Genomic DNA, 23,829 nt, shown 5'->3' on the forward strand with positions numbered 1-23,829 from the left:
TCTATAAGAAATAGATTTTTAAAAGTGAGATAAGAGATACAGAATATAGAGAAAAAAAGTAGAAATGTCAATATGTCTATAATAGGAGACTCAAAGAAGAAAAAAGTAATAAACAAGAGAAAATAAAGAATTAAGTATTTCCTTGAGTTAAAGGAAGATACTGGGTCTCAACTGAAAATTTATCTAGAGTCTCAAAACGATATTATAAGAAAAAAAAAAAAGAAAAAACATTACAAAAGAAAAAGTATAGGGAAATTTAAGAGGAATAAAAAGAAAGATAAATTCCAAAAACTTAAAGAAAAATGCAATTACTCATGAAGGAAGAGTATTGACTTTTCTCAGACTTTTCAATAGCTTTCTGGATGCAAGGTGATGACTAAATAATGTTTCCAAATTGATAAAGCAAAAGAACTTTGCACAAGGAATTTTGTAGCTTGGTTAAACTATCAACTAAATCTGAAAACTAAATAAATGAAAACTATATAAATCCAAAAACTAAACAAAATTTAACTATTTCACAGGTGGAGGTTGGTTTTGGGAGTTCAGCAAAATAGAGAAAGTGCTAAAGCTCTTGCAGCATTTTAGTGAAACGTATAGATATTGATGAACATAAGAAAATGGTAGAGAAAATTAAGGGTGGATTTTAATAAAGTTTTTTAAAACCCCATGTAACAAAAATTTGATTATATAGTGGAAAGTAGGAAAAGATACAACATTAATCACAAAATAAGATGGCAGAAGTAATTCCTAATATAATGGGAATATAAGAAATGTAAATATGTCAAACTTAGCCAAAGAGAGAAAGGGAGACCCCTCATTTTGGACACCAATATAAAATCTAATACTATTTGTCTAAGAAAATCCTATTTAAACAAACATATAATAAGCTTGAATTAAGATAGTAAAACCTGTACCAAAAGAAAGCCTTCGATCCAAAAGCGAAATTAAGGAATAAACATCACAAGAAATAAAGAGGAGCATTACATATGAGTAAAAGGAAAAATAGATAATTGTCTTACAGGCCCATAAATGTATAGCCTGGAATTAAAAAAGCAAAAATTCTAGAACTTAGAAGAGAAGCCAAAATTATATCAAAATGTACAGGGGGAGATTTCAACACCCCCCTCTCAGACACTGAGAGATTACCATTATATTTAATATGTAAAGGTACCACAAATTTGAATAAGAAATTAAGCTTGGACTAATATATATGAATACACACACACACATTAAACCCAACAAACAAAGAATAGCTATTCTTTAGGGCATCACATGGAATAGTCACACACATACGTGCACACACACACAGACAGAAACACACATACTCAGTTAACTAAGTGGTAGGACGTCTACAAAGGAAGCCTCATATGTTTCAAAGAATCAGTATCATGCAGACAACATTTTTAGAACATACTGCAAAAAACTAGCACATTTATATCCAAGTACACGGTGGTTTCCAATAAAAACTGTACATTGCATGCTCCATACTTCTCCCTCTGTCTTTCTCTCTCTCTGCATACAGTCCACTCCACCAAGCTCTGCCCTCAGCTGCACCTTCTGATCATGTTCCTGCACCTTCTCAAAGTCAATGCTCTACACTGCTGGCCAGTATCGCCCTCAGAGAGGGCAATCCCCTTGGTACAGTAGTCACCTCTTATCCACAGATTTAGTTACCCCCAGTTAACCAGGGTCTGAAAATATTAAATAGAAAATTCCAAAAATAAACAATACATAAGTTTTAAATTGGGCGCCTTTGTGAGATGGGTGATGAAATCTCCAGCCATTACACTCAGTCTTGCCCAGGATGTGAATCATCCCTTTGTCCAGCATACCCAGGCTGTATATGTCACGTGGCCGTCAATCACTTAGCAGCGCTTTTGGTTATCAGATTGACTCTGGCGGTATTGCTGTGCTTGTGCTCAAGTAACTCTTATTTTACTTAACAATGGCCCCAAAGTGCAAGAGTAGTGATGCTGGCAATTCGGATGTGCCAAAGAGAAGCCGTAAACTGCTTCCCTCAAGTGAAAAGGTGAAAGTTCCCCACTTAATAAGGAAAGACAGGCTGGCCCAGTGGTGCGCCCTGCTTTTGTGGCCCAGGTTCGTGGCCGGATCCCAGGTGTGCACCAATGCACTGCTTGTCAAGCCATGCTCTGGCAGCGTCCCATATAAAGTAGAAGAAGATGGGCACGGATGTTAGCTCAGGGTCAATCTTCCTTAGGAAAAAAAAAAAAAAAAGAAGGAAAGACAAAAAAATCCTATGCTGAGGTTGCTAAGATCTATGGTAACATTTATATTATATTGTTACAGGTCTATTTTATTAATAGTTGCTGTTGTTAATTTCTTACTATGCCTAATTTGTAAATTAAACTTTATCATAGCTATGTATGTATAGAAAAAAACATTATATATATGTAGATAGGGTTTGGTACTAGCCACGGTTTCAGGCATCCACTGGGGGTCTTGGAACATATCCCATGTGGATAAGGAGGACTATTGTATTCTGGTGAATGTGGTTCTTCATCTTATTACAGGCGGAAGTAGAAGCGAAGGGATAGGGAGGGGAGGAGAAGGAAGAGGAAGAGGCGGGGAGGGATGGAGGAGGAGAGACAGAGAGAGAGGGGCTTTTTTCCCTTGCCCTTATTTATGTATGCTGCTTACACCTGTTGCTTTTCTTTCTTTCTTTTTTAAAGGACCTTTTTATTGGCAGAAAATTCCACATCTCTGAGGATGGAGGAGGAAGATTTGAGGCATTGCAGCTTTCCCCTCGACTTTGCATAAACTAGAGACTTTCCGATTGCTCTGGGATTTTTCCAAGATGGAGTGATAGGTATGCAATTCAAGAAGAATTCCCGCAGAGAACCTGTGGAGGATATCACGATGGTACATCTGACTGCAAATCAACTACCCGATTCCTAGAACGGTGGAATAATTGGCTGGGGATTTTTCTCTGTACTTGTGGCTGATGTCACTATGCGAGCGTGTTTATTAACTATTTACAGAACACAGATTGATTTCACTAGGGCTGCATGGGAAGCCACTGTAAACAGGAAGAAAACGATTTCTTCCAGAGTTTTCGGGAATCCACTATTGTAAGGAGTCAGTATACATCGGAAGTGAAAATCAGAATGTAGTAGTAAAGTGAGCAGCATTGCAATAAAGAACACACAATGAAATGTGTCAGGAAAACAAACTAGAAAAGGTTTTGATTTACATATGAACAATATAATCTACACCATCCCGAATTAAAGGAAAGAGGGCACAGATCAAACAGAGTCAACCACCTAACTATGCAACTGATGTTGAGGATAATTACAATGGGATTGTGCAGTGGTACAAAAGTAAGAGTTGGTTTCATATTCGTTAACTAGTGAGAGTGATATTAGTGAAAATGAAAGGGAAAAATTAGGAAAAAACACTATTTGAATTTATAATCTGTACCATCTGAATAAAGCAGAAAATGACAGGATCAGGATCCAAAGATACAGTATTTTTTGTGTGTGTGTGAGGAAGATTAGCCATAAGCTGACATCTGATGCCAATCCTCTTTTTTGCTGAGGAAGATTGGCCCTGGGCTAACATCCATGCCCATCTTCCTCTGCTTTATATGGGATGCCGCCACAGCATGGCTTGACAAGCAGCGCATCTGTGTCCACCTGGAATCTGAATCTGCGAACCCTGGGCCACCGAAGTGGAGCACGCACACTTAATTGCTACGCCACCCAGCCGACCCACAAAGATACAGTATTTTAATTTTCTGATTAGTCTTAATCAAGTGTATATCTGAAGCTCATTGTAGGAAAGGAAATCTACATTTAAATACATGACTATAAAAGTTAATCATTTTATCATCTGGAACATCATACTTTCAAAACATAAATTATTACCTGATTTTAAAAACAAAAAAAATATATAACCTTATATTTGATGAGTATTCCAAATACTGTAGGCAGAAAAATGGATATATATAAAAATAAATGGAAGGTGGTAACAGACAGTATATAAAAATATGGCTGTGGGAATCTAGGCACTATTTTTTTCCCCTGTGAATACATTCATACTTACCCTGGGGAATATGGAAAAATAAAGTATCTAAAAAGTATCAATAATTTGTTTGGCCTGAATTTTATTATATTTTATTGCCAAAACGAATTGTTGGTCTCTATGCTTCCTTTCAATTAAAAATGTATAGGATTTTAGGAGATAATTATGGCATATAAATATAAGATTTTGGTTATATCAGGAAATTACTAGGAAAAGACTATTGTTTTAGCAATTTAAAAGTTATGAAGATATTATTCACTTTTGCTTCATGTTTATAAATATTTGAGCCTTGAAAATAATGCCATGGTATTTATTGTAATTTACTAACTGCTCAAATTGTAACTATTAAATCTCTGCTCTTGACATAAATATCTTTTAAATCCTGATCCATAAATGTTTTGATAATATGTTAGCAAAAATATTACATATGAAGAGCCCGTAATTTTCTCATGGCTAACCTAAGTTAAATTTTCTCTCCTGCAGTTCCACAATATTTAATAAATATGAAAATATATGTACCCTATAACATGGAGATTTCATCTGCAATTATTTACTTTAGAGAAATTCATGTGCATGTGTGTAAGGACACAAATTTATTGCAATACTGTTTATCATAATGAAAAATCAGAAACAATTCTAACTTTCAGGGGGTGCATAAATTGTGGTATATGCTTATGGAGGAGTGTCATACAATTACAACAAATGATCTAGATATGTGAATTAGATCTATATTTATCATCATGACTAGATCTTAAAAACAATGTTGAGTGAAAACAAAGTTGTAGTATGTCGCTTAAGTCACTTATGACAATAAAAGAATACACTGTCTAAACAATATGTTTGTAGAGATACATATGCATGCATACATGCGCGCACACGCGCGCGCGCACACACATATACACACACACACGCACGCACTGGAAAGATATACAGCAAACTTATGATAATAGCTTCCTCTGAGGACGGAAGGTAGAAAGTAGGATGATAAAGGGAATAACTTTATGCGTAAAATATTTTACATCTTTAATTCAAAAAATTTGGGGATGGCCCGATGGCGTAGTGGTTAAGTTCACACACTCCACTTTGGTGTGTGAACAAGGCAGGCTGTGGTGGTGTCCCACATACAAAATAGAGGAAGATTGGCAACAGATGTTAGCTCAGGGCTAATCCTACTCACCAAAAAAAAAAAAAAAATTGAAGGAACAATGAAGAATCAACACTAGTCAATTATAAATTGTAGGGACATGAGAATTGTTGGTTTACTCTCTGAAATTACCTCATCTATTTAAATATTTTAAAAATTGTTCTCCTAATCACCACTCACAAATGAAGGAGCCTGTGTCCATACTACATTCTGAGTGACCGTGCACAATATTTTGAAACAGCACTGATATTACAATGACGATTACAGTATTATGGAAGCGCCAAAGTAAATATTTACTTACAATTATTGTAATTATAGTAATAACAGAAATATCTGAAAAGTAAGCTAAAAATGGATATGTATAATTTCTGGAATTAAATTTTATGGAAATGGCAAGTCAAACATGAAAATTTGAAGGATTTAAAGAGAGAAAAACAGTGTTAGTTTAGCTGATATTCTGGCATTTCTTATTTCCTAGAATTCCAGTTATCTATATTGATCGGCTTCCTCTAGAGTTAGATTTTCCTGCATTAGAGAGTTGAAATGGAAATCTCTGTTAGAAAAATAAATAATGCAGTGCTATTATTTGTTGTGCAAGACAAAGCTGATGAATGTGTGTCAACAAGAATGATTGAGAAAGCATTATTTATTTATTTTTTTTTTGCTGAGGAAGATTAGCCCTGAGCTAATATCTGTGCCAGTCTTCCTCTATTTTATATGTGGGTCACCGCCACAGCACGGCTGACAAGTGGTGTAGGTCCGTGCCCAGGATCCGAACCCACAAACCCAAGCATGCGGAACTTAACCACTAGGCCACAGGGCCTGCCTCAAGAAAGGATATTTTTAAAGGCTGCTGTTGCTTGTGAACTGGCATTCTTCCCACCTGCATGACTCTTAGAACACTTAAGGAAATTCTATGTGTCAATGGGCTCATGAGCAAATAGTATTTGTAGTGGAATATTCCGAGACTCTATTAGAGCAAAGACAGATGCATACAACACTTGGGCCTGTCTTCGCCTACTTCTGAAATTCTAGGGCAAAATAGTAGAAAAGGTGGATATTAAGGGAAAAAAGGGGTGTATGTGAGTGTATCTGTTTGGGAAAAAGATAAATGATATCATCTTGAATAAGGAATGAAAATGCTTAATAAATAATCCATTCAGAACAAGTGAGCACCACTACTAACTATACCAAACAGACGTTAGAGCTTTCCAGACATAAATTTGAGATGAAATGGTGAAATTAATCATGAAACTGCATTTAAAAGCCATAAATGCCTAGATTACAGTTCTGACATGCACAGGAGTCAGTGACATAACAAGTATGCATCGTTTCTGTGTTGCTTGGAAATCTGATCCTCATCCACCTGCTGAAGACATAGTATTATCTAGACAAAGGTTGATGATTCAAAACATCTGTTTTAATCTGTCAGCATCAGCTTAAATTTGTGGGGAGTTGAACTGCCAAGGACCGTTATTCTTGCTTGCAACCCTGTCCTGTCTTGGTATTTGTATTTAAAATTTTATTTAAAAATTCAAACAAAATGTTCTTTCATTACTAAATTATGTGGAAATTTCCACCAAGAAAGTCAAGCCGTTTTCATTTGACTGATTCCAACGTTCTCCAGATTTCAGTTTTATGATAAAATTATGTCAAATTGATAGAGGAAAGATTACACACAAAATACATCATTTGTCTCTTTTTAAATGTGCACATGATCTCTTTGAACTTTCAAAACTCACTGGACAGCATATGAAAAATAAAACTCAGTTTATTTTCTTAATTTAATTAGTATATTAAGAAAATAAATGCTATTTTTCTCTGAGACATGATTTGGCAAAATACTAAATAAGCAAGTAGGTATGTCTGGGATGGGTTGCTTTCTATATGTTCCATTCTCACGCTTAATAACTAATTTTTCCTAAAATAATTGCGTTTTCAGGACCTAATATATGATCTCACTAATTGCTTACTTCACTGTGTTTTATTTACTTCTTTAAAAAAAATAAAATATGTTTTGCTTTCTTTTTGTTACTTTTTAAAATCTCTCTCCATTAGGATTAATTGTATTTAAGTAAGAGTCAGTATTGAGAGGGAGTGAAGATCCAGAGTACTCGAGTATGACTGTGAGGGAGAAGATGATTGCTGTTCCTTTCCTACCTGGGCACCTCCTCTAGTTTCTTATGCTTCCCAGCCATTTAGGCAATCTGGCAAGCTCTCTCATTAGCGCTATCTGTAGATAATAGTAGGTTAGAATGACTGGGTTTCCCCTTGATCTTTTCAGGGACTTTCTAGAGACTTGTACCAGAAGGTGTAAATGTTAGACCAGGCAGGAGGAAAGGGCGGGATCATGGCAGATGAGTGCAAAAATAGACTTCTGAGCAGCTGAAACCTTGCCATTCTCAATTCCTCAGGCCACATTACACTAAGCCTGACTCCTGGGGAGGCATTGTCTATCTCAGCAAAACAATCTCAGCTCTCCCTATAAAAGTGATGCTCATTGTTTAAGAAGAAGCTGGGAGGCACTTATTTTGTGAGACTTAAAATTAACTTGGTCACAGGAATCTGTTGGATATTAACCAATTTTAATTCAATTTTTTATTTTAGATAAGGAAGATTTACTACATTTCTGTGGTAGCACGATAGAACTTTTAATCTTCTTTCAAATAAATTAATTTATTGGCACATTAACACATTAATTAATACATTAACACATTGGTAGCTTAAGTAATATTGAATATTGCACAAACACTTGTGCATTCAGATGTTTTTCCCTATATTCTATATTTTAGATTATTTCAAGAGCATGCGGATACATCTTGGGGTCCAGACTGCAGACAACCTTCGGTGAAATATTGCATGTCTATTTCATAGAAACTGAGGTTAAAAAAATTTTTTTAAAGATAAATTCAGGAAAAGTGCTCTTCTAAATACTGGACATGATTTTACCCAAACCACTACAGTATTTGTCCTTTGTCTCTATCCATCAGGAAATATTAATGAAACAGTGGTTTTTCAAGTTGTGTATGTTTGTGTGAGTATGCACACATGTGTGCAAATAAGTCTTTGTATGTTTTATATATTTACGAATACATAGGGTTCGAGTTTTGAGAATTAATATGTCTAACCCTTGAGCCCTAACCCAGTTCTCACCACCAACTTTAGTTTCTCCAAACTTGGTACTGGTGTTTTCTCAATAGTTGCTGTGAAGCTGGCTACAGGCCTTTCCTTACCCTGGCCTCTGAGACCACTCATTCCGCTACAGAAGATAGGTAGCATTGGGTTCATACTGCAATTTTACCCACATATGAGCTTCTCTCTAGACAGGGAAAAACATTGCAGACTAGCCCCAGCCTCCACTTCACCTCCCGGCATTTGCCTTTGCAGATCTTCCCTCTGGCTCTCCTGCTCAGTCAGAGCCACTTTACTTCAAGAGGCGACTGACCCATTTATGTGCCACCTCACTAAGTTGATGCCACTGTCCAGTACCCAAAGGTCAAAAAAGAGGGCAGAAGTGAAAAGATTAGAGTTTCTTCAACCTCTGTTTAAAGCGCGTAGGAAATTTGAGGGTAAATTAAGGAGTGATAGTGAAGAATAGATGTCTCACCGACATGCTCCGTCTTCTCACATCACAAAGTGAAGACATTTTATTTTAATTTTTTTAATAAACCAGTGATACTTTTTCAGACGTGTACTCCAGTGATTATGAACACCCCACAGTCTCCATTTAGTGCTCTAAACTTAGTGGTGCAAGGTGGAAAATACTAAGGTTGGGTAAATAGAAATGACAGAAAAAGAAATACTCAATTTAATTTCACTTCTGCATCTCAGAAGCAGTCAAGGTAGTGTAAAACACATGAAATCTGGACATAGACAAAATCACAGGTCAAGTGGAAAATGTGCAATTTTTAAACCTGCATTGTTATAGAGAGGCAGAAGCAAGCATAAAGCAAATAAAAAATAAACAAAAAATAAAAAACTCTATAAAATTAAGTGAGCCATCTGGTTAGTTCCAAGTCTGACTGTGGTTCTTTTGTTCATTGTTAGTAAGACATATGAAATTTCCCCAAACGTAGCAGCAATTGCATTCTGTAGCATTAATTTTTTTTGTGTCTGTGAAGAAGATTAGCTTGAGCTAACATCTGTTGCCAATCCTCCTCTTTTTGCTGAGGAAGATTGGCCCTGAGCTAACATCTGTGCCCATCTTCCTCTATTTTATGTGGGACGCCTGCCACAGTATGGCTTGATGATCAGCGCATAAGTCTGCAACCAGGATCCGAACCTGAAAACCCTGAGCCGCCGAAGTGGAGCACACGAACTTAACCACTACACCACTGGGCCGGCCCCCTAATTTTTCTTTTCGAGAAGACACAAGGTAGCACCTATGTGTTGCAGAGTAGTATGCATACTTTTTCATGATGTGATAAGAACTAAATTAACAGATTCTCAGAACCATATTTAAGACTGAATTTTGAGCAATTAAAGAAACTAAGAAATTCATCACAGGAGTTTTCTATATTTCTTTTCCTCCTTATTTAACTTTCTCATTCACTTTTCAACCCACTCTAATCTGCCCTTAATTCCAGTTTTTATTTGGATCGTTACTAACCTACCTCTTTGTCTCTCACTTTGGTAGAAATATTCTAGTTCTCATTTGAATTGACCTCTTAGTGACATTCAACATTTTTGAATTCTCCCTCCTGAAATATTCTGATCCATACACATCACTTTCTTGAATTTCCTGTGACATTTATGGTCACTCTGTAGGCTCTCTTTTGGAAATGTTCCCCTGTACATGGTCATTATATGTTGGAATTACTCAAAGTTTATTCCTGGGTTCTCTTTTTTTCTCATTCCATAATCTTTCTGTATTGAATTGTATCCACAGTGCTTCACTTTCCACCAACATTTGGTCAACTCATACACTGCAACCACCATCCTAGAACTTGTTGAACTTAACATTTCATCTTGGATTTTTCAAAGGTGCTTAAAACCTAATGTATTGAAAACTAAATTCACTCCTCACCCTCAAACCTGTGAAAGTAATCCCCATGGGAGGAATCCTTAACACATCCATCTCCTACATCCTGTATCCAATGCATCACCTTTATTTCTTAATGTTAATTTCTAAATGTTTCCAAATCCATCTGCTTACCTGGATCTTGTTATCACCACCTTAATGCAAATAGTCATCCTCTCTAAACTAGATTAAGGTAATACCTTCTTAAGTGGTGTGTCCATATTAATTCTCTTTCCCACTTTTCAAACTCTACTACCCCCAACATCTTACACCATTTCAATAATTTTACATAGCTATTAGGATAAAAACCAATTTCTTTAACATATTGTTCAGGCACTGTATGAACTGGTCCTTACCCCATTAGTCTCATTTCACACAGGCCTTTTACTCACCCCCTGTATTGGCCCCATTTTTGTTCCCTGATCATGTCATATATCCTCATGCCTTTGATTGGAAATCTGTACTTCTACTCACTTTGCCTGGTTGAATGCCAACTCATCCTATGGCTCTCACCTCAGTTCTTACTTCCTCGGGTCAGGTTTCCTTGACCTCTCTGATTGGTTCAAAGTTCTCTAGTATGTGATTTCACAGCACCTGCAACTTGCCTCAATAGCACTTATTACAGGTATACTTTTATATATATTTGTGTAGTCATTTATTTAATATTTTTATTTAGGTCATAAGCTCTTAGAAGGCAGAAAACCAATCTGATTCTACTTGCTATTGTTTTCTTAGTATCTAGCACAGACCTCGCACCTGGTAGGTATTCAAATATTTGTTGATTGAATGAATGACTGTAAGAAAATACACTGCTAAGATACAATGTGGTGAGGTATGAAATGCTGTGGAGAATGGGATGTAGGAGCAGGAGCAGATTAGCAAATACAAAAAGCAGGAAAAGAACACAGGCCTCAATGAGTAGAGATCATGGGTTGATACCAAGTTTACCTACATATTAATTTTACTTATACTCATGGTATTGATATAGCTACATAATGTTAAATGTTGTAAAGGATAGATGTACTACAGCTCATATATATAGGAAGAATTTAAGTACAGTGTTTAATTGCATGTAGAGTATAAGTCATAGACAATGATTAATCAAGTTTTAAAATAGTTCATTGTCTTTTTCAAGATATGAGCAAAATGTCTTTTCATGATTGTCAGGAAGATGTGGCATTTATGCCAGCAATTTGAGCCTTAGAATGAACAGAAGGAATATTAACTCACGAATGATGTACAAACAATTCTCTTTCTCAGTTTGGGAACTTAGTATAGCTGAGCCACAGTTATTGGTTTTCAGGTACAAATTGTAAATTTCTGTCTCAAAGAAACCTCATTCTAAGTAAGTTTCAGTAACAGCACTGTGTTGTCACTGAGCAGCAAGAAAATGTTGAAGATATGTTCTACATTTATATTGTGTGCACACACACATTATTTCTCTCTTAGAATTTCTTTCTATTCTGTTGTCTTATAGGCAGAAACATAGTGTGTGCTGCATGTCTACCTGTAAAGCCACGTTTTCCTCCCTTCTCTTATTACTAAGTTTTAATAACAACAATAAAAAAAAAAAAAAACCTTGAAGACAAAGAGAAAAAATGGAGTAAGAGGATATGGATTCTGTTTAATTTAATGGGTTTTAAAAAATCATTTTAAATCTATTTGTTCTTTGTATTACCACAGTGCATAATGACAGCACTTGGAATTAATGTACAGCCACGTGCATTACAGTGGGTATTCACTGTAACTTAGCAACAGCTAAGTGTGGTTTTTTCAGCTTGTTGATTTCCATTACTGGACCTGGGAGGCCATAGAAAATTCAATTTACTCTAAATTTCTTATGTTGGTAGTTAAATGTTAAGCTCCTGTTTACAGACAGCTCTTTTGTGAATTGCCAGTTAGAATTCAGCAAGCTCCATTCTACACAGCAGGAGGTGTTAGTATTTTCTTTTTTGGGGAGGGTAGTAGAAAGCAAGTTCCCTCTATAACTCTCTCCTGTCCCCATATATTTTAACCATAGTGGTTCCCAAAGAGGAAAAGCAAGAAAGGTATGTCAGCTCACAAAACTTAGAACGGACCTTTAATCCACGGAAAGTTCATAAGTCTACATGGAATAAATACAAAGAAAAGTCCTTTCACTGTGTCTCAGTAAAAGAAAAGCTGAGTTATAAAACTTTCAAGTCATTATTAGTACTCCTTGCCGTTAACATACCGATAGGCCCTAGATTCCCATACACTTTGATTTTTATGGGTGAAGGACACCTGGGGGATCCACAAGATCGCTAACTTCTATTTTAACAAGAGAATGTGTTAAAAAAAAAAAAAAAAAAAGCTTACTTATCAGCATATGTAAAAGCAAAATAAATGTTTACATAATAAAATGTGGAGGGAGGGTGCCGGCCCCATGGCATGGTGGTGAAGTGCGCATGCTCTGTGGTGGCCAGGGTTTGATGGTTCGGATCCCAGGCATGCACCAACGCACTGCTTGTCAAGCCATGCTGTGGCAGTGTCCCATATAAACTAGACGAAGATGGGGACAGGTGTTAGCCCAGAGCCAATCTTCCTCAGGAAAAAGAGGAGGATTGGAGGTGGATGTTAGCTCGGGGCTGATCTTCCACACAACAAAAAAAAAAAAGAGGAGGGAATTAAATTCAAAATTTAATAAGGTCCTTTAAATTAAACACATTTAATTTAAAAATAAACCTCATACTTTGTCATTGTTTTACTCCCGGAACAATATTGATCTGTGACTCTGAATTGAGGAAGACAATTCAATGGAGCCACTTTCTATCTGTAAGACTTTAAGCTGCATCTTTATTGTTTTTTTTTTTCAGCAAAGTATCAAAAAAAGGAAGCAATAAATTTTACTTTATAAATGTATTTATCTTGGTGCTTAGGCAGTTTACATTAATATATAGTTGCTATATAGAATGTCAACAGAAAGTTTGTGTTAACTTCATTTATCACTACGTTCCACTAAGTAAATAGAGTATTTGTTTTGGAAGTTTAAAAAAGTAAATTCTTGAGAAATTATTATGGAAATATTTTTTGACTTAAGGAAAATATTAATTAGACAAAAAATTTCATCTCTAATCGCACTCAAAGTTTTAGATTCATGTTGGAACCTGCCCAAAGTTTTAGATTCATGTTGGAACCTGCCCAAAAGACTGAAAGTAAATAGAATATATCATTTGATTGACCCAATTTATTACACATTGTTTTTAATATCAGCTCATGGTACACTGAGAAATGTATCTCTTTCTCTTTCTGTGAAAAAAAGAAATTCCCACAAGTAGAGATTTTAATTTAGTCACAATTTGCCTGTGTATATGTGTTCTATTTTTGAAATGACTATATTATGAAATCTGGAATATTTCTATTTAAACATTTCCTTTGCATCGACATCTCTTATTATCAAGTTCTCTGCCACATAAAAAATTTGATATTCTTTTTCTTTTCTTCACAAACTTATTAAAAAGCTTAGAGGAAATCTGCCCAAAAGCCTTTTCCCATAACTTCCTGAGGCAAATAAATTTAATATCCTTTCCCCAACATTCTCTTGAACCTCTGTTTTAATTCACTTTAAAATATGGCAAAGAAAGATAACAGGAAAATGGGTAAGATGGAAGTCAATAAGATGGCTAGTGATGAGGTGTTAAGGGAGAAAATTCTCATTGATAGGGTACCTTAGAAGGTTTAAGAATGACCTCAAAAAATTATGAAAAAGTGAAAAGCGTACAAAAATATTATCTGATTACCATATAATAAATTAGAAATGTAAAGTGAAAAGGGACACCAAAATATTCCCTTCACTTGGAAAATATAAATCATTTGACCAACAAACCAACAAACAATAGCAAAACCCAACAGACAAACAAAAGAAACAGACTCTTCTAAACAATAAAAGGGACAATCAGAATGGGAATTATTTAGAAATCAACACAATAAAATCTCTGCAAAGAAAGCCATGCGGGATATTTCCTTTGAAGAAAATTTATTAGGGGGAAAAAAGCATCAACAAACTAGGCATTCCACTCAAGAAGCAAAGAAAACAAACAAACAAAAATAATAAAAAGCCATACTAAGTGGAAAGGTTTGATTTAAATTAAAGTAGACATAAATTTTGAAAAGACCAATAAAATAGGCCAAACTTTGAAAAAATGATGATAAAGAAAGAGAAGAGAGAAGAGAAAACAAACAATATTATGAAAGAGAAAGCAAGCCCATAATTCATTTAGGGAACAAGTATTCGGCAAACACTATGCACCAAATATTGCTATATGCTCTAGGAATATAGCGGTAGTGAAACATACAAAATCCCTCCCTTCATGGAATTGACACTAGCATACAGGGACAGACAGTACATCACTAAGTAGGATGAACTATTAAACTATGTAATATATCAGAGAGTAACAAGTACTACAGAGAAAAATAAAGGAAGAGGGTTGCAATTTTTAGATAGGCTGATAAGGGAAGACCTCACTGAGAAGTGAAACTGAGTAGAGTCCTGAGAGAAGATGGTGAGTAAATCATACGCATATCTGAGGGAGAGAAGTTTATGCAAACAAAACAGTTCCCTGAGCTAGGAGTTCACCCGGTATGTTTGAGGAAAGGCAGAGATCCCTAGAGTGGGATTGAGCAGGGAATGGCGAAGAGCAGAAAATGAGACCAGAGAAGTAATAAAGCACCTGGTCTTATTATTTTATCATTTATCATTTTAAGGACTGAGGTGTACTTGAAATGAAATAGGAAGCCATTAAAGGGTTCCAACAGTGGAGAAATATGGTCTGAACAAAATTTAAGTTTGGTTGATTTGTGTAGAAAACAATGAGGAATGGCAAGTTCAGAAGGAAAGAGATCAGTTAGGAAACAACTTTAATAACCCAAGCAAGAGATAAAGGTGACTTTCACTAAACTGGTAACTGTAGAAAAAATGAGACGTAGTTAGTCCTATATATACTATTAAGATAGAGCTAATGGAATTTTCTAGCTGATTTGGAATATAAGATAAAGAGAGGAGGCAAGGTTGTCTCCAAAATTTTAGCAACTAGAAGAATTGAAATGCTATTTGCTGACATGTGGAAGATGATGAGAGGTAGAGGGTTTTGGGGATATCAAGAGCTTGGTTTCGGACATATTTCAACTGAAATGACCATTAGACTTCCACATGGAAAATTTCATGAGTGTGCAGTTGGATTTATTAGTCTGGAGCTCAGGAGAGATGAATGCACAGATGTAAATTTGACATTGAGATCACCAAAGGAATAAGTGTAGGGGAATAGATATGAAGTCCTGGGCATTCTGACAATTAGGGAAGGGGCAATAAAAAAGAATCTGCAAGGGAGACTGAGTAGGAGTGACCAGGCTATTAAGATGAAAAACAGGTATGTTGCCACAGAGGTCAAGTGAAGTCAATTGAATCAAATATTGCTCAGAGATGTCTCTTGGTTTTAGCTAACAATATGATGACCTTGATGAAAGCAGTTTTAGTGTAGTGATTGAGTAACAAAAGTCTCATAGAAGAGGGTTCAAGACAGAATTTGAGGGGAAAACTAGGAAATGATAACAGAAAGACAAGTTTTTCAAATAATTTTGCTGTAAAAGGAAAAAGAGAAAAGTGTTGGTAGTTGGATACTGATATTGGGTCTAGAGAAGTTCCCTTTTTTTTTTTAGATGGCTAAAATAATAACTTTTTTTACGTTCACGGCAAGAATAGAGTTGAGCAAGGAATTGATAATGGAGGAGACAGAAGGGAGAATTTCTGGATGACCTTAAATATGTAAGAGAGGCTGAGATATAGAGCACCAAATTAAACCATAATAACAGGATAAAAGAGTCTACGGGCACACAGACAGGTTAGTGTCTAGGTATAGTGGCGCGAGGTTGTAGAAATTTCATTTTGGTTGTATTGTTTTTTTTTTTTTATTTATATCAGCTTTTACTGCTATAAATTAGCACTAATATATTTTTTTTTGCTGGGAAAGATTCAACCTGAGCTAACATCTGTTGCCAATCTTCCTCTTTTTTTTTCCCTCCCCAAAGCCCGAGTACATAGTTGCATATTTTAGTTGTAAGTCCTTTTAGTTCTTTTATGTGAGCCACTGCCACAGCATGGCTACTGACAGATGAGTGGTGTGGTTCTGCACCTGGGAACCGAACCTGGGCTGCCAAAGTGGAGAGTGCTGAACTTTAACCACTAGGCCATCAGGGCTGCTCTTGGTTGCATTGTTTTCTCAGAAAAATAGAAATCAAACTATTAGCTAAGAGTATGGATGCAGGAGAGGAGGCTATATGTATGAGGAAACAGTTGAAGGCATAAAATAATTGACTAGAAGAGTGGGAATGTCAAAGGACTAAGGAGATATAAAGTATGCTTGCTACACCCACTTAAGGTTAGTGATTAGGAATTCAATATGTAAATAATCAGCAAAACTATGTGTTTTTCTGCAGCCACATTCAACATAGTGGGTGACAACATAGAGTAAGCAGAGGGTTGGAAATAACCAAGGTTTGATTTAGCTAAGTGAATAACAGAAAGTGAGAGAGAGAAAATGGAGTTGCAGAATATGCTTGTAATGATTGGCTATGGAATTCAAACTGGAAAGGAAAAGAAATGAATACATGAAGATAGTGATACACAGTGAAAAGATAGTAGAATCAACAAATTGAAAGTATTATTGATTTGGATGTCTTGGGATATAGAGTACCAGAAAAAGTTGGCTGAAAAGATAAAGTGATGGTAGTTGAAGGGTAAAATGTGTGAAGTTAAAATGATTGAAGGTTTTTAATTATAGGTAATAACAAGGCAAAAGTATAATAATGGAAGCAAATAATTGAAAAAAATATGGAAGAGGTAAAAAATGTAAGATAATGACATGTATAATTTCATAAAAATAGATTTGAAAATATAGAAAGTTGGTTAAATTTCAAAGAATAAACAGACACATATATTTGACTCAAAAATATATAGGAAATCTACATTATTAATTTGAGTAATAATATATAAGTAATTGACAAGATAAACAAAGATCGAAAAAGAACAAGTTACCTCTGGGATATTTTATGGACAGGTTCTAACTAACCTGCAAAATAATATCCCATCAATAGAGAATGCTGAAATACATCATTGTACATCTATGCTAGCCAGACATGGTGGTCTAGTGGTTAAGATTTACCATGCTCACCACCCTGGCCCAGGTTTGGGTTCGTTTCCCAGTCTGTTGGTTGTCATACTGTGGTGGCTGCATTTTGCTGTGACACTGAAGGCTCTGCCACCAGGATTTCTAATACCAGGAGGGTCACTCATGGTGGACAGGTTTCAGTGGAGCTTCCATACTAGACAGATTAGCAAGAAGGAAGAAGGACCTGGCCATCCACCTCTGAAAAAAATTGGCCATGAAAACCCTATGAATAGCAGCGGAGCATCGTTTGATGTAGCACTGGAAGGTGAGAGGATGGCGCGAAAAGATTGGGCAGAGTTCCATTCTGCTGTACACAGGGTCACTAGGAGTCAGAATGGACTCCACGGCATTAACAACATCTATGCTAGAAAGAGTATGTAGAGCCATTGAAAGAATGAAGTGAATTTGTATGACTTGAAATAAAAACTATGAAAAATGATATATTTTTGAGTGGAACACTACTATCAGAACAGTGAAGTATAGTATGTTACAATTTATTTTGTTTGTTTGTTTGTTTTGAAGAATATACAAATATACGAATGACATTTTTAGGAGATACAATAACTTTTGAAGCTAGATACTCTCTTGAGTGTGTATTTGGAAATTTAGGATGGAAGAAATTCATATTTTTCAATTCAAACACATTTATTGACATGATTTCTTGCCAAATATGTGCATGTTATTTTTCGTGATAGATTTTAATAAGTCAAAAACACTCTCACTAACATATTCTTGGTGTATGTATGGTATGTATATTCAGATGCCTCAAAATCTTGAGAAAGGCAGTGATGACATTTAAATGAGAGAGTCTGTGGGAAAAAGAATTACAAACTTCCTTGAAATTTAGTTTTAGTTTCCTCAATAATTTGAAACATATAATTCTGTAAAAGAGATTAATCACTCTAGAATGAGTTACTTTACAAATACTATAGCTACAAATTAAAATTTTCCTTTATAATATATGTGAAGTACAGGCCGGCCCCGTGGCTTAGCGGTTAAGTGTGCGTGCTCCGCTGCTGGCAGCCCGGGTTCGGATCCCGGCCCGCGCCGCTGTATGGCTTCTCTGGCCATGCTGAGGCTGCGTCCCACATACAGCAACTAGAAGGATGTGCAACTATGACATACAACTGTCTACTGGGGCTTTGGGGAGAAAAAATAAATAAATAAATAAATAATTGTTTATAATATATGTGAAGTACAAACCATTTTTACACCAAAAACAAGATGAATATAGGAAGCAATGCAGCAGGATAACAGTATTTAGTATAATAAAATGTTAGAAATCTTGCATGTAAAATGCATATTCAGATATATGAATATTGCTTCTCTATGACTTCAAGCTTTCTTAATTCATTTAAAGGAGAGATGTCATCTTTGTATTAATTTTTATAGTCATTTAAATTTAATTTTTTGATACTTGACAGTTCCTTCTTCAGTTTGCAATCTTTTCTTCCCTTAGGTGATTTGTGTTCACTAACTACAAGATTTTTTAAAATATGAAAACAAAGGCTGTCATTTCTGTTATTGCCCTCATTAAGCCAGAAATGGTCTGGCGTATGTGTGTGTACCCACATGCATTGTGTTTTCTAGTAGGGCTGACAAATACAAATGATGCCTATGTGCAGTGCTTGTATGTGAGATATAAAATAAATTTTTGCCAATCTTGATGTTATCCTCACAATTACATTCTTGGATGGCCAAAATAATATTTTAAGTTTGTAAGGATTTTTTTGAATACTGAAAACATAAAAACAAAAAAGATTCATGAATAAATATGTATTGTTTTTGAGAAACTATATATTTGATGGTGATGTGATTATCCTTTTGTATTTCTTTTTATCATATAGCAATTTATATTACCATAGAAAAATGAAGCTAAAACTAAGTAAGCAAACTGGAAGTTTTGGAGGAATGCTATGAATGTACAACTGGGGTATTTGAGGCATTTGAGAGAACTAGCCTTTCTCTTTCAAGTCTCGTAGTGTCTGGATACACTGATCACTATTTATCTCCCAGTTAGAGGGTCCCAACATCTCAGCTCTTGGAAATCATGTAACAGGAGCACTGTCTACCCTGGCACCCTAATTTATCAAATCAGGAGACAATTTAAATCTCATGCAAAATGCTTCTAGTATGGAATCTCACAGTAGCTTGACCTTCTGTTAGTGATCACATTCCCTCTGCCTCTATAGCAGTCCACCCCATAGTGGTACCCTCAACATCACTCACAAAAAAATCTATGCTCTGACAACAGCTCCTATTTTTCCACCTCCCTTATGCCTTTGTTTCCTATAAACTTCCCTTGAAATATCATAGTTCCTTTTTTGAATTTGCCTACTTTTTGTATTGTTTCTCATTCTGAAAACCATGGTGACTCATTTCAAATAAAATATCATATCTTAATTTCTCAAGTCAATTTTCTTCTCCTGCACCCCGATGCTGCTGCAGGTTAAAATGCAAAATTTGTTATAAATAAAACAAAACAAAATTCAGCTGAGTAAATTTGACAGATCTTATTGGCTTCATTCAATGATTCAGGAATAGGGCAGCATCACATCTAGCAGATAGAAAGTTGCCATGAGAAGCTGCATGAAATGAAAGACTTTTATAGGCAGAAGGGAGCAGAACAAGGAAGTTACACTAGCAAAGAGCAGATTGGTTGTGGCAAGGTCACCTTCCTTTAGGGGATGGGAGGGGTCTATCACGCAGATTACCTCTCTAGTGCTGACCAGGCGATTGCAGATTGACTGATTTAAGATTTCATTCCTGGGAGAGGCTGAAACTGTAATTAACTTAGGTACTAAGTATCAGTTTGGTGATGTGGGGCTTAGCACAAGTGACTCCATTTTGGGCCTGTTGTCTCTTTTTTAACAGATTCTACTGTCTAGTACATTAAAATATATAGTTTATACTCCAATTTAGAACTTTCACTACTGCTGGACACTTATTGTACTTGTCCCCAGATGGAGTTCTTGCAATGCATTTTATACTTAGCAGTCTCATCAAATTTCCTAACACCATCATCTACTTTTTACTTCTAGCAAATGCTCTTTTTGTCCTGTTTAACAAAGAAATAGATACCATGCTTTGAGTTAATTTCTTGCCTTCACTCATTTATTCATTCAACATAAGAGCTTATTCTGCCCTCTGCAAAATATCGATATTTTATATTGGAGAAACAAGAATAGAATATGTCTTTCCGCCTTGAACAGCTCAGAGACTGGTGGAAAAACACACATTTAAGTGGTCATATGTGCATCATGGCAAATGCTTTGAGGGGCTATGTAGTTCATGTGCTGCGGGCACAGAAATGGACACAAAGTAATTCTACCAGGGAAGGCTACATAGATTATGAATACATATTGGCGAGAATATTTCTAGTAAAGACATTAGTTTCAGCATGTGAAAATTTTGCACGTGTTAAAAGGCATATAGGGTTCAAGGAACTACAGGTAACTATTTATAATTGAATTCGGAAATAACATTTTCAATTGTACATTTTAAAAAGTTAACTGGAACAACAGCATGATGTGACTCAGAGTGCAAAAACCTGGAACAGGGATATCAGTTTGAGGATTTTTACCATAGCTCAGGGACTGAACGAGGATATCTAAAATGAGACAGGGGCATTGGAAAGAGAAGGGAGATAAAATAGATATTGAAGAGCTAGAAGTGGAGGAATTTGAGGACTGATTAAATAGAGGAGATAAGGAAGAGAAAATGATCACTATTGTTACTACTCTTTGAGAATTTGATATAGGAAGCAAGGCCAATTTTTGAAGAAAAGTTGATGAGTTCTATTTTGGCTGTATTGAATTTGAGGTACATTTTAAACATTCCGAAGGAGACTTGTAAGCATTTGAATGCCTTATGCCCCTAAATATAACAAGAGACTTTCTCCCCTCACACTCCTTCCAAAAAAAATCTCCAAGAAAAGACCTATTTTGTATTTGAATCCATACCACATCTCTCATCTTATGAGGGTTTTTTTTTTCCAATTACTTTATTTGGAGCATCAAAGTAATGTTGAGAGATGACACATTAGCCTGAAATAACTTCAATCAATGCTAATTTGGGGAACTTATAGAGGTCATCAATGGAAAAGTAGAAAAGGAAGCAAAGAAAATTAACACCAATTAGTCTATATTCCTCGGAGTGTGACCTCACAGATGTAAAGGCCGAATGTCATCACAAACAAGCTCGTTAAATACTTTAAAGAAGCAATAGAGAAAATGGTTATGTAGCAGAGATTACAAAGATATTCTAAAAGGAGAGAAAGAAAAAGATGTTCTGTTATACCAATTGCTTACCTGTGGCTTTGGGTAAAATTTGCCGTGACAGCATAATACATGGATTCAACCTTGGCCACCTCTCAGACAACATAGATGATCAAGAAGATGATATTCTATAGAAATCTGTGTTATACAAATCCAAAAAAATAACTCTGATAAAATGAGAGTCTCTGATGTTGAAAATTAAAGTTCAAACAAAATGTTTTCATTATTATTTCATATAATATGTAGTTTTAAATATGTGTAATAAATTAAATATTATAATTATACTTTTTGAATACTTAATCTACAATCTGAAAGTAAAGTACATATTTAAAACTCTGGGAATTTTATACTTGTGTTTACTTTATCTTTCAGCATATACATTAAATGGGGCTGGAGCTCCCAATAGGGGTATGTACCATATTTACCAAATAGGAATCTGAAGGACATACCCTAGGCATTGAATTAGAAGCCCTTGTCTTCCCATCATATAACTCTTACCCTCCCAACTGTGCCCAGTCCATGCAATTGAATTATTTCAAGTTTTTATTTTCCCTTCAATTTCCTATTAGAACTCAAGCCTAGCTTTAAAGTCAGATAATAGGGCTAGAGTCCATAGTGCCTAGCACTTTATAACCTCATGACCAGAGTATTATACTGAAAGCCATATATTTTCAGCTGCTAACTGGTGTTCTGCTTTAAATTATACGTATCCCCTCTGGGAGAACTTCCCCTTCAAAACACAACTTCTCTCTTAATGCAAATATAGGCAATGGCCAGAGACTACTGCTGCTGGGCTCCATCCACAAATTAAAATCCTCCAGGTATTACAGTGATCATTATAGCTGCATAATAAGGAAAGAAACTTAAGGTGTTAGGGACAAACATCCGGCAATCACAATGGGGAGCCAACTGACACTATGGAAGAGAAGAGAGACAGAAAGAAACCAGGTCCATGAACAATACTTAAAAAATTTCAAACAAAATCCTGAAGTCTAAGTTCTTATTTTATAAGCCAATGATACTCCTTTATTATTTAAGCTATTTTGAGATCAGTTACTGTTATATGTAACCCCATTCAACTTTATCATTATTTAATATTCTACATTCTTCTTTAAACATAGTCATTTTCCTTTTCCCATTGTAAAGGTATTCTCCTTGGCCCTAATTCTCCCACATTCAGCATACCTCTCAGCTGAGTTTGTGTGAGTATTGTTATAACATCTATTGATTCTCCCACCTCTTAGTATCGGGTGTAAGCTTTTTGTCATGACAATCAAGGCCTTTAGAATCTAGTTCCATTTAAATTCCCAGAGACACCCCTAACCACTCCTCATAACATGTCTGTGCTCCGGCCATGGTTCCCTAAGTACTTTTCTTTCACAACTTGTGGTTCATATATGATGGCCTCTGTATTAAATACATCTTTTACCCGCTACTCTAACAAATAAATTTCTACTTATCCTTTCAATACCCAGCTCATATTTCCATTCCACTGGGAACCCGATTTTCCCATGCAGAGTAAGTTATTCCACTCACTGTGTTTCTACTGCACTTTTGGACATTTCTCCATGGATTAATTATTGAGTATTGTCTTTTATCTATACACGTTTACTGGATTATAAGACCTTTGATGGCAGAGATTGTATTTTATTCATCTTTTTTTTGGAACCCGGTACAGTACTTTGCAGATATCTATGTGTAGAGAGAGAAAAAATGCTAGATAGAAGAAAAAGAGGAAAAAAGAGAAGAAAAGAAAAGAGGAAACAAAATAGTTCTCATGGGAGAAGGAAAATCTGAACACAAGAGACAGTTGTTACAAATGAGGAGTATAACTATAGGTGACGGCTTTCTAAGAGATGATTCGTGAAATATGTAAAATGTGCCTCCACTAGGAATCACAAGTAGAGTTCACTATTTCATCTACTGCTTGATAAGAAGTAAAATGTATCTTATTCATTTGAGGGTAATAAAACATAATTTAGTTTTAGTTTAAAGGTCAAAGCATGAAGGTAACCCAAATATATTACTTGGAAAAGAAAATTTGATCAAATAACATCTTATTAACAATGCCTGAGGAAACACAAGTGCATTGAGTTAGCATAGGACTCATGTAGATTCTTTGACAGAAGAAGGTGCTGTCTAATGGTGACCATGAGAATTTATAGG

This window comes from Diceros bicornis, chromosome 16 (assembly GCF_020826845.1).
Source record: "Diceros bicornis minor isolate mBicDic1 chromosome 16, mDicBic1.mat.cur, whole genome shotgun sequence".
Taxonomy (NCBI): Eukaryota; Metazoa; Chordata; class Mammalia; order Perissodactyla; family Rhinocerotidae; genus Diceros; species Diceros bicornis.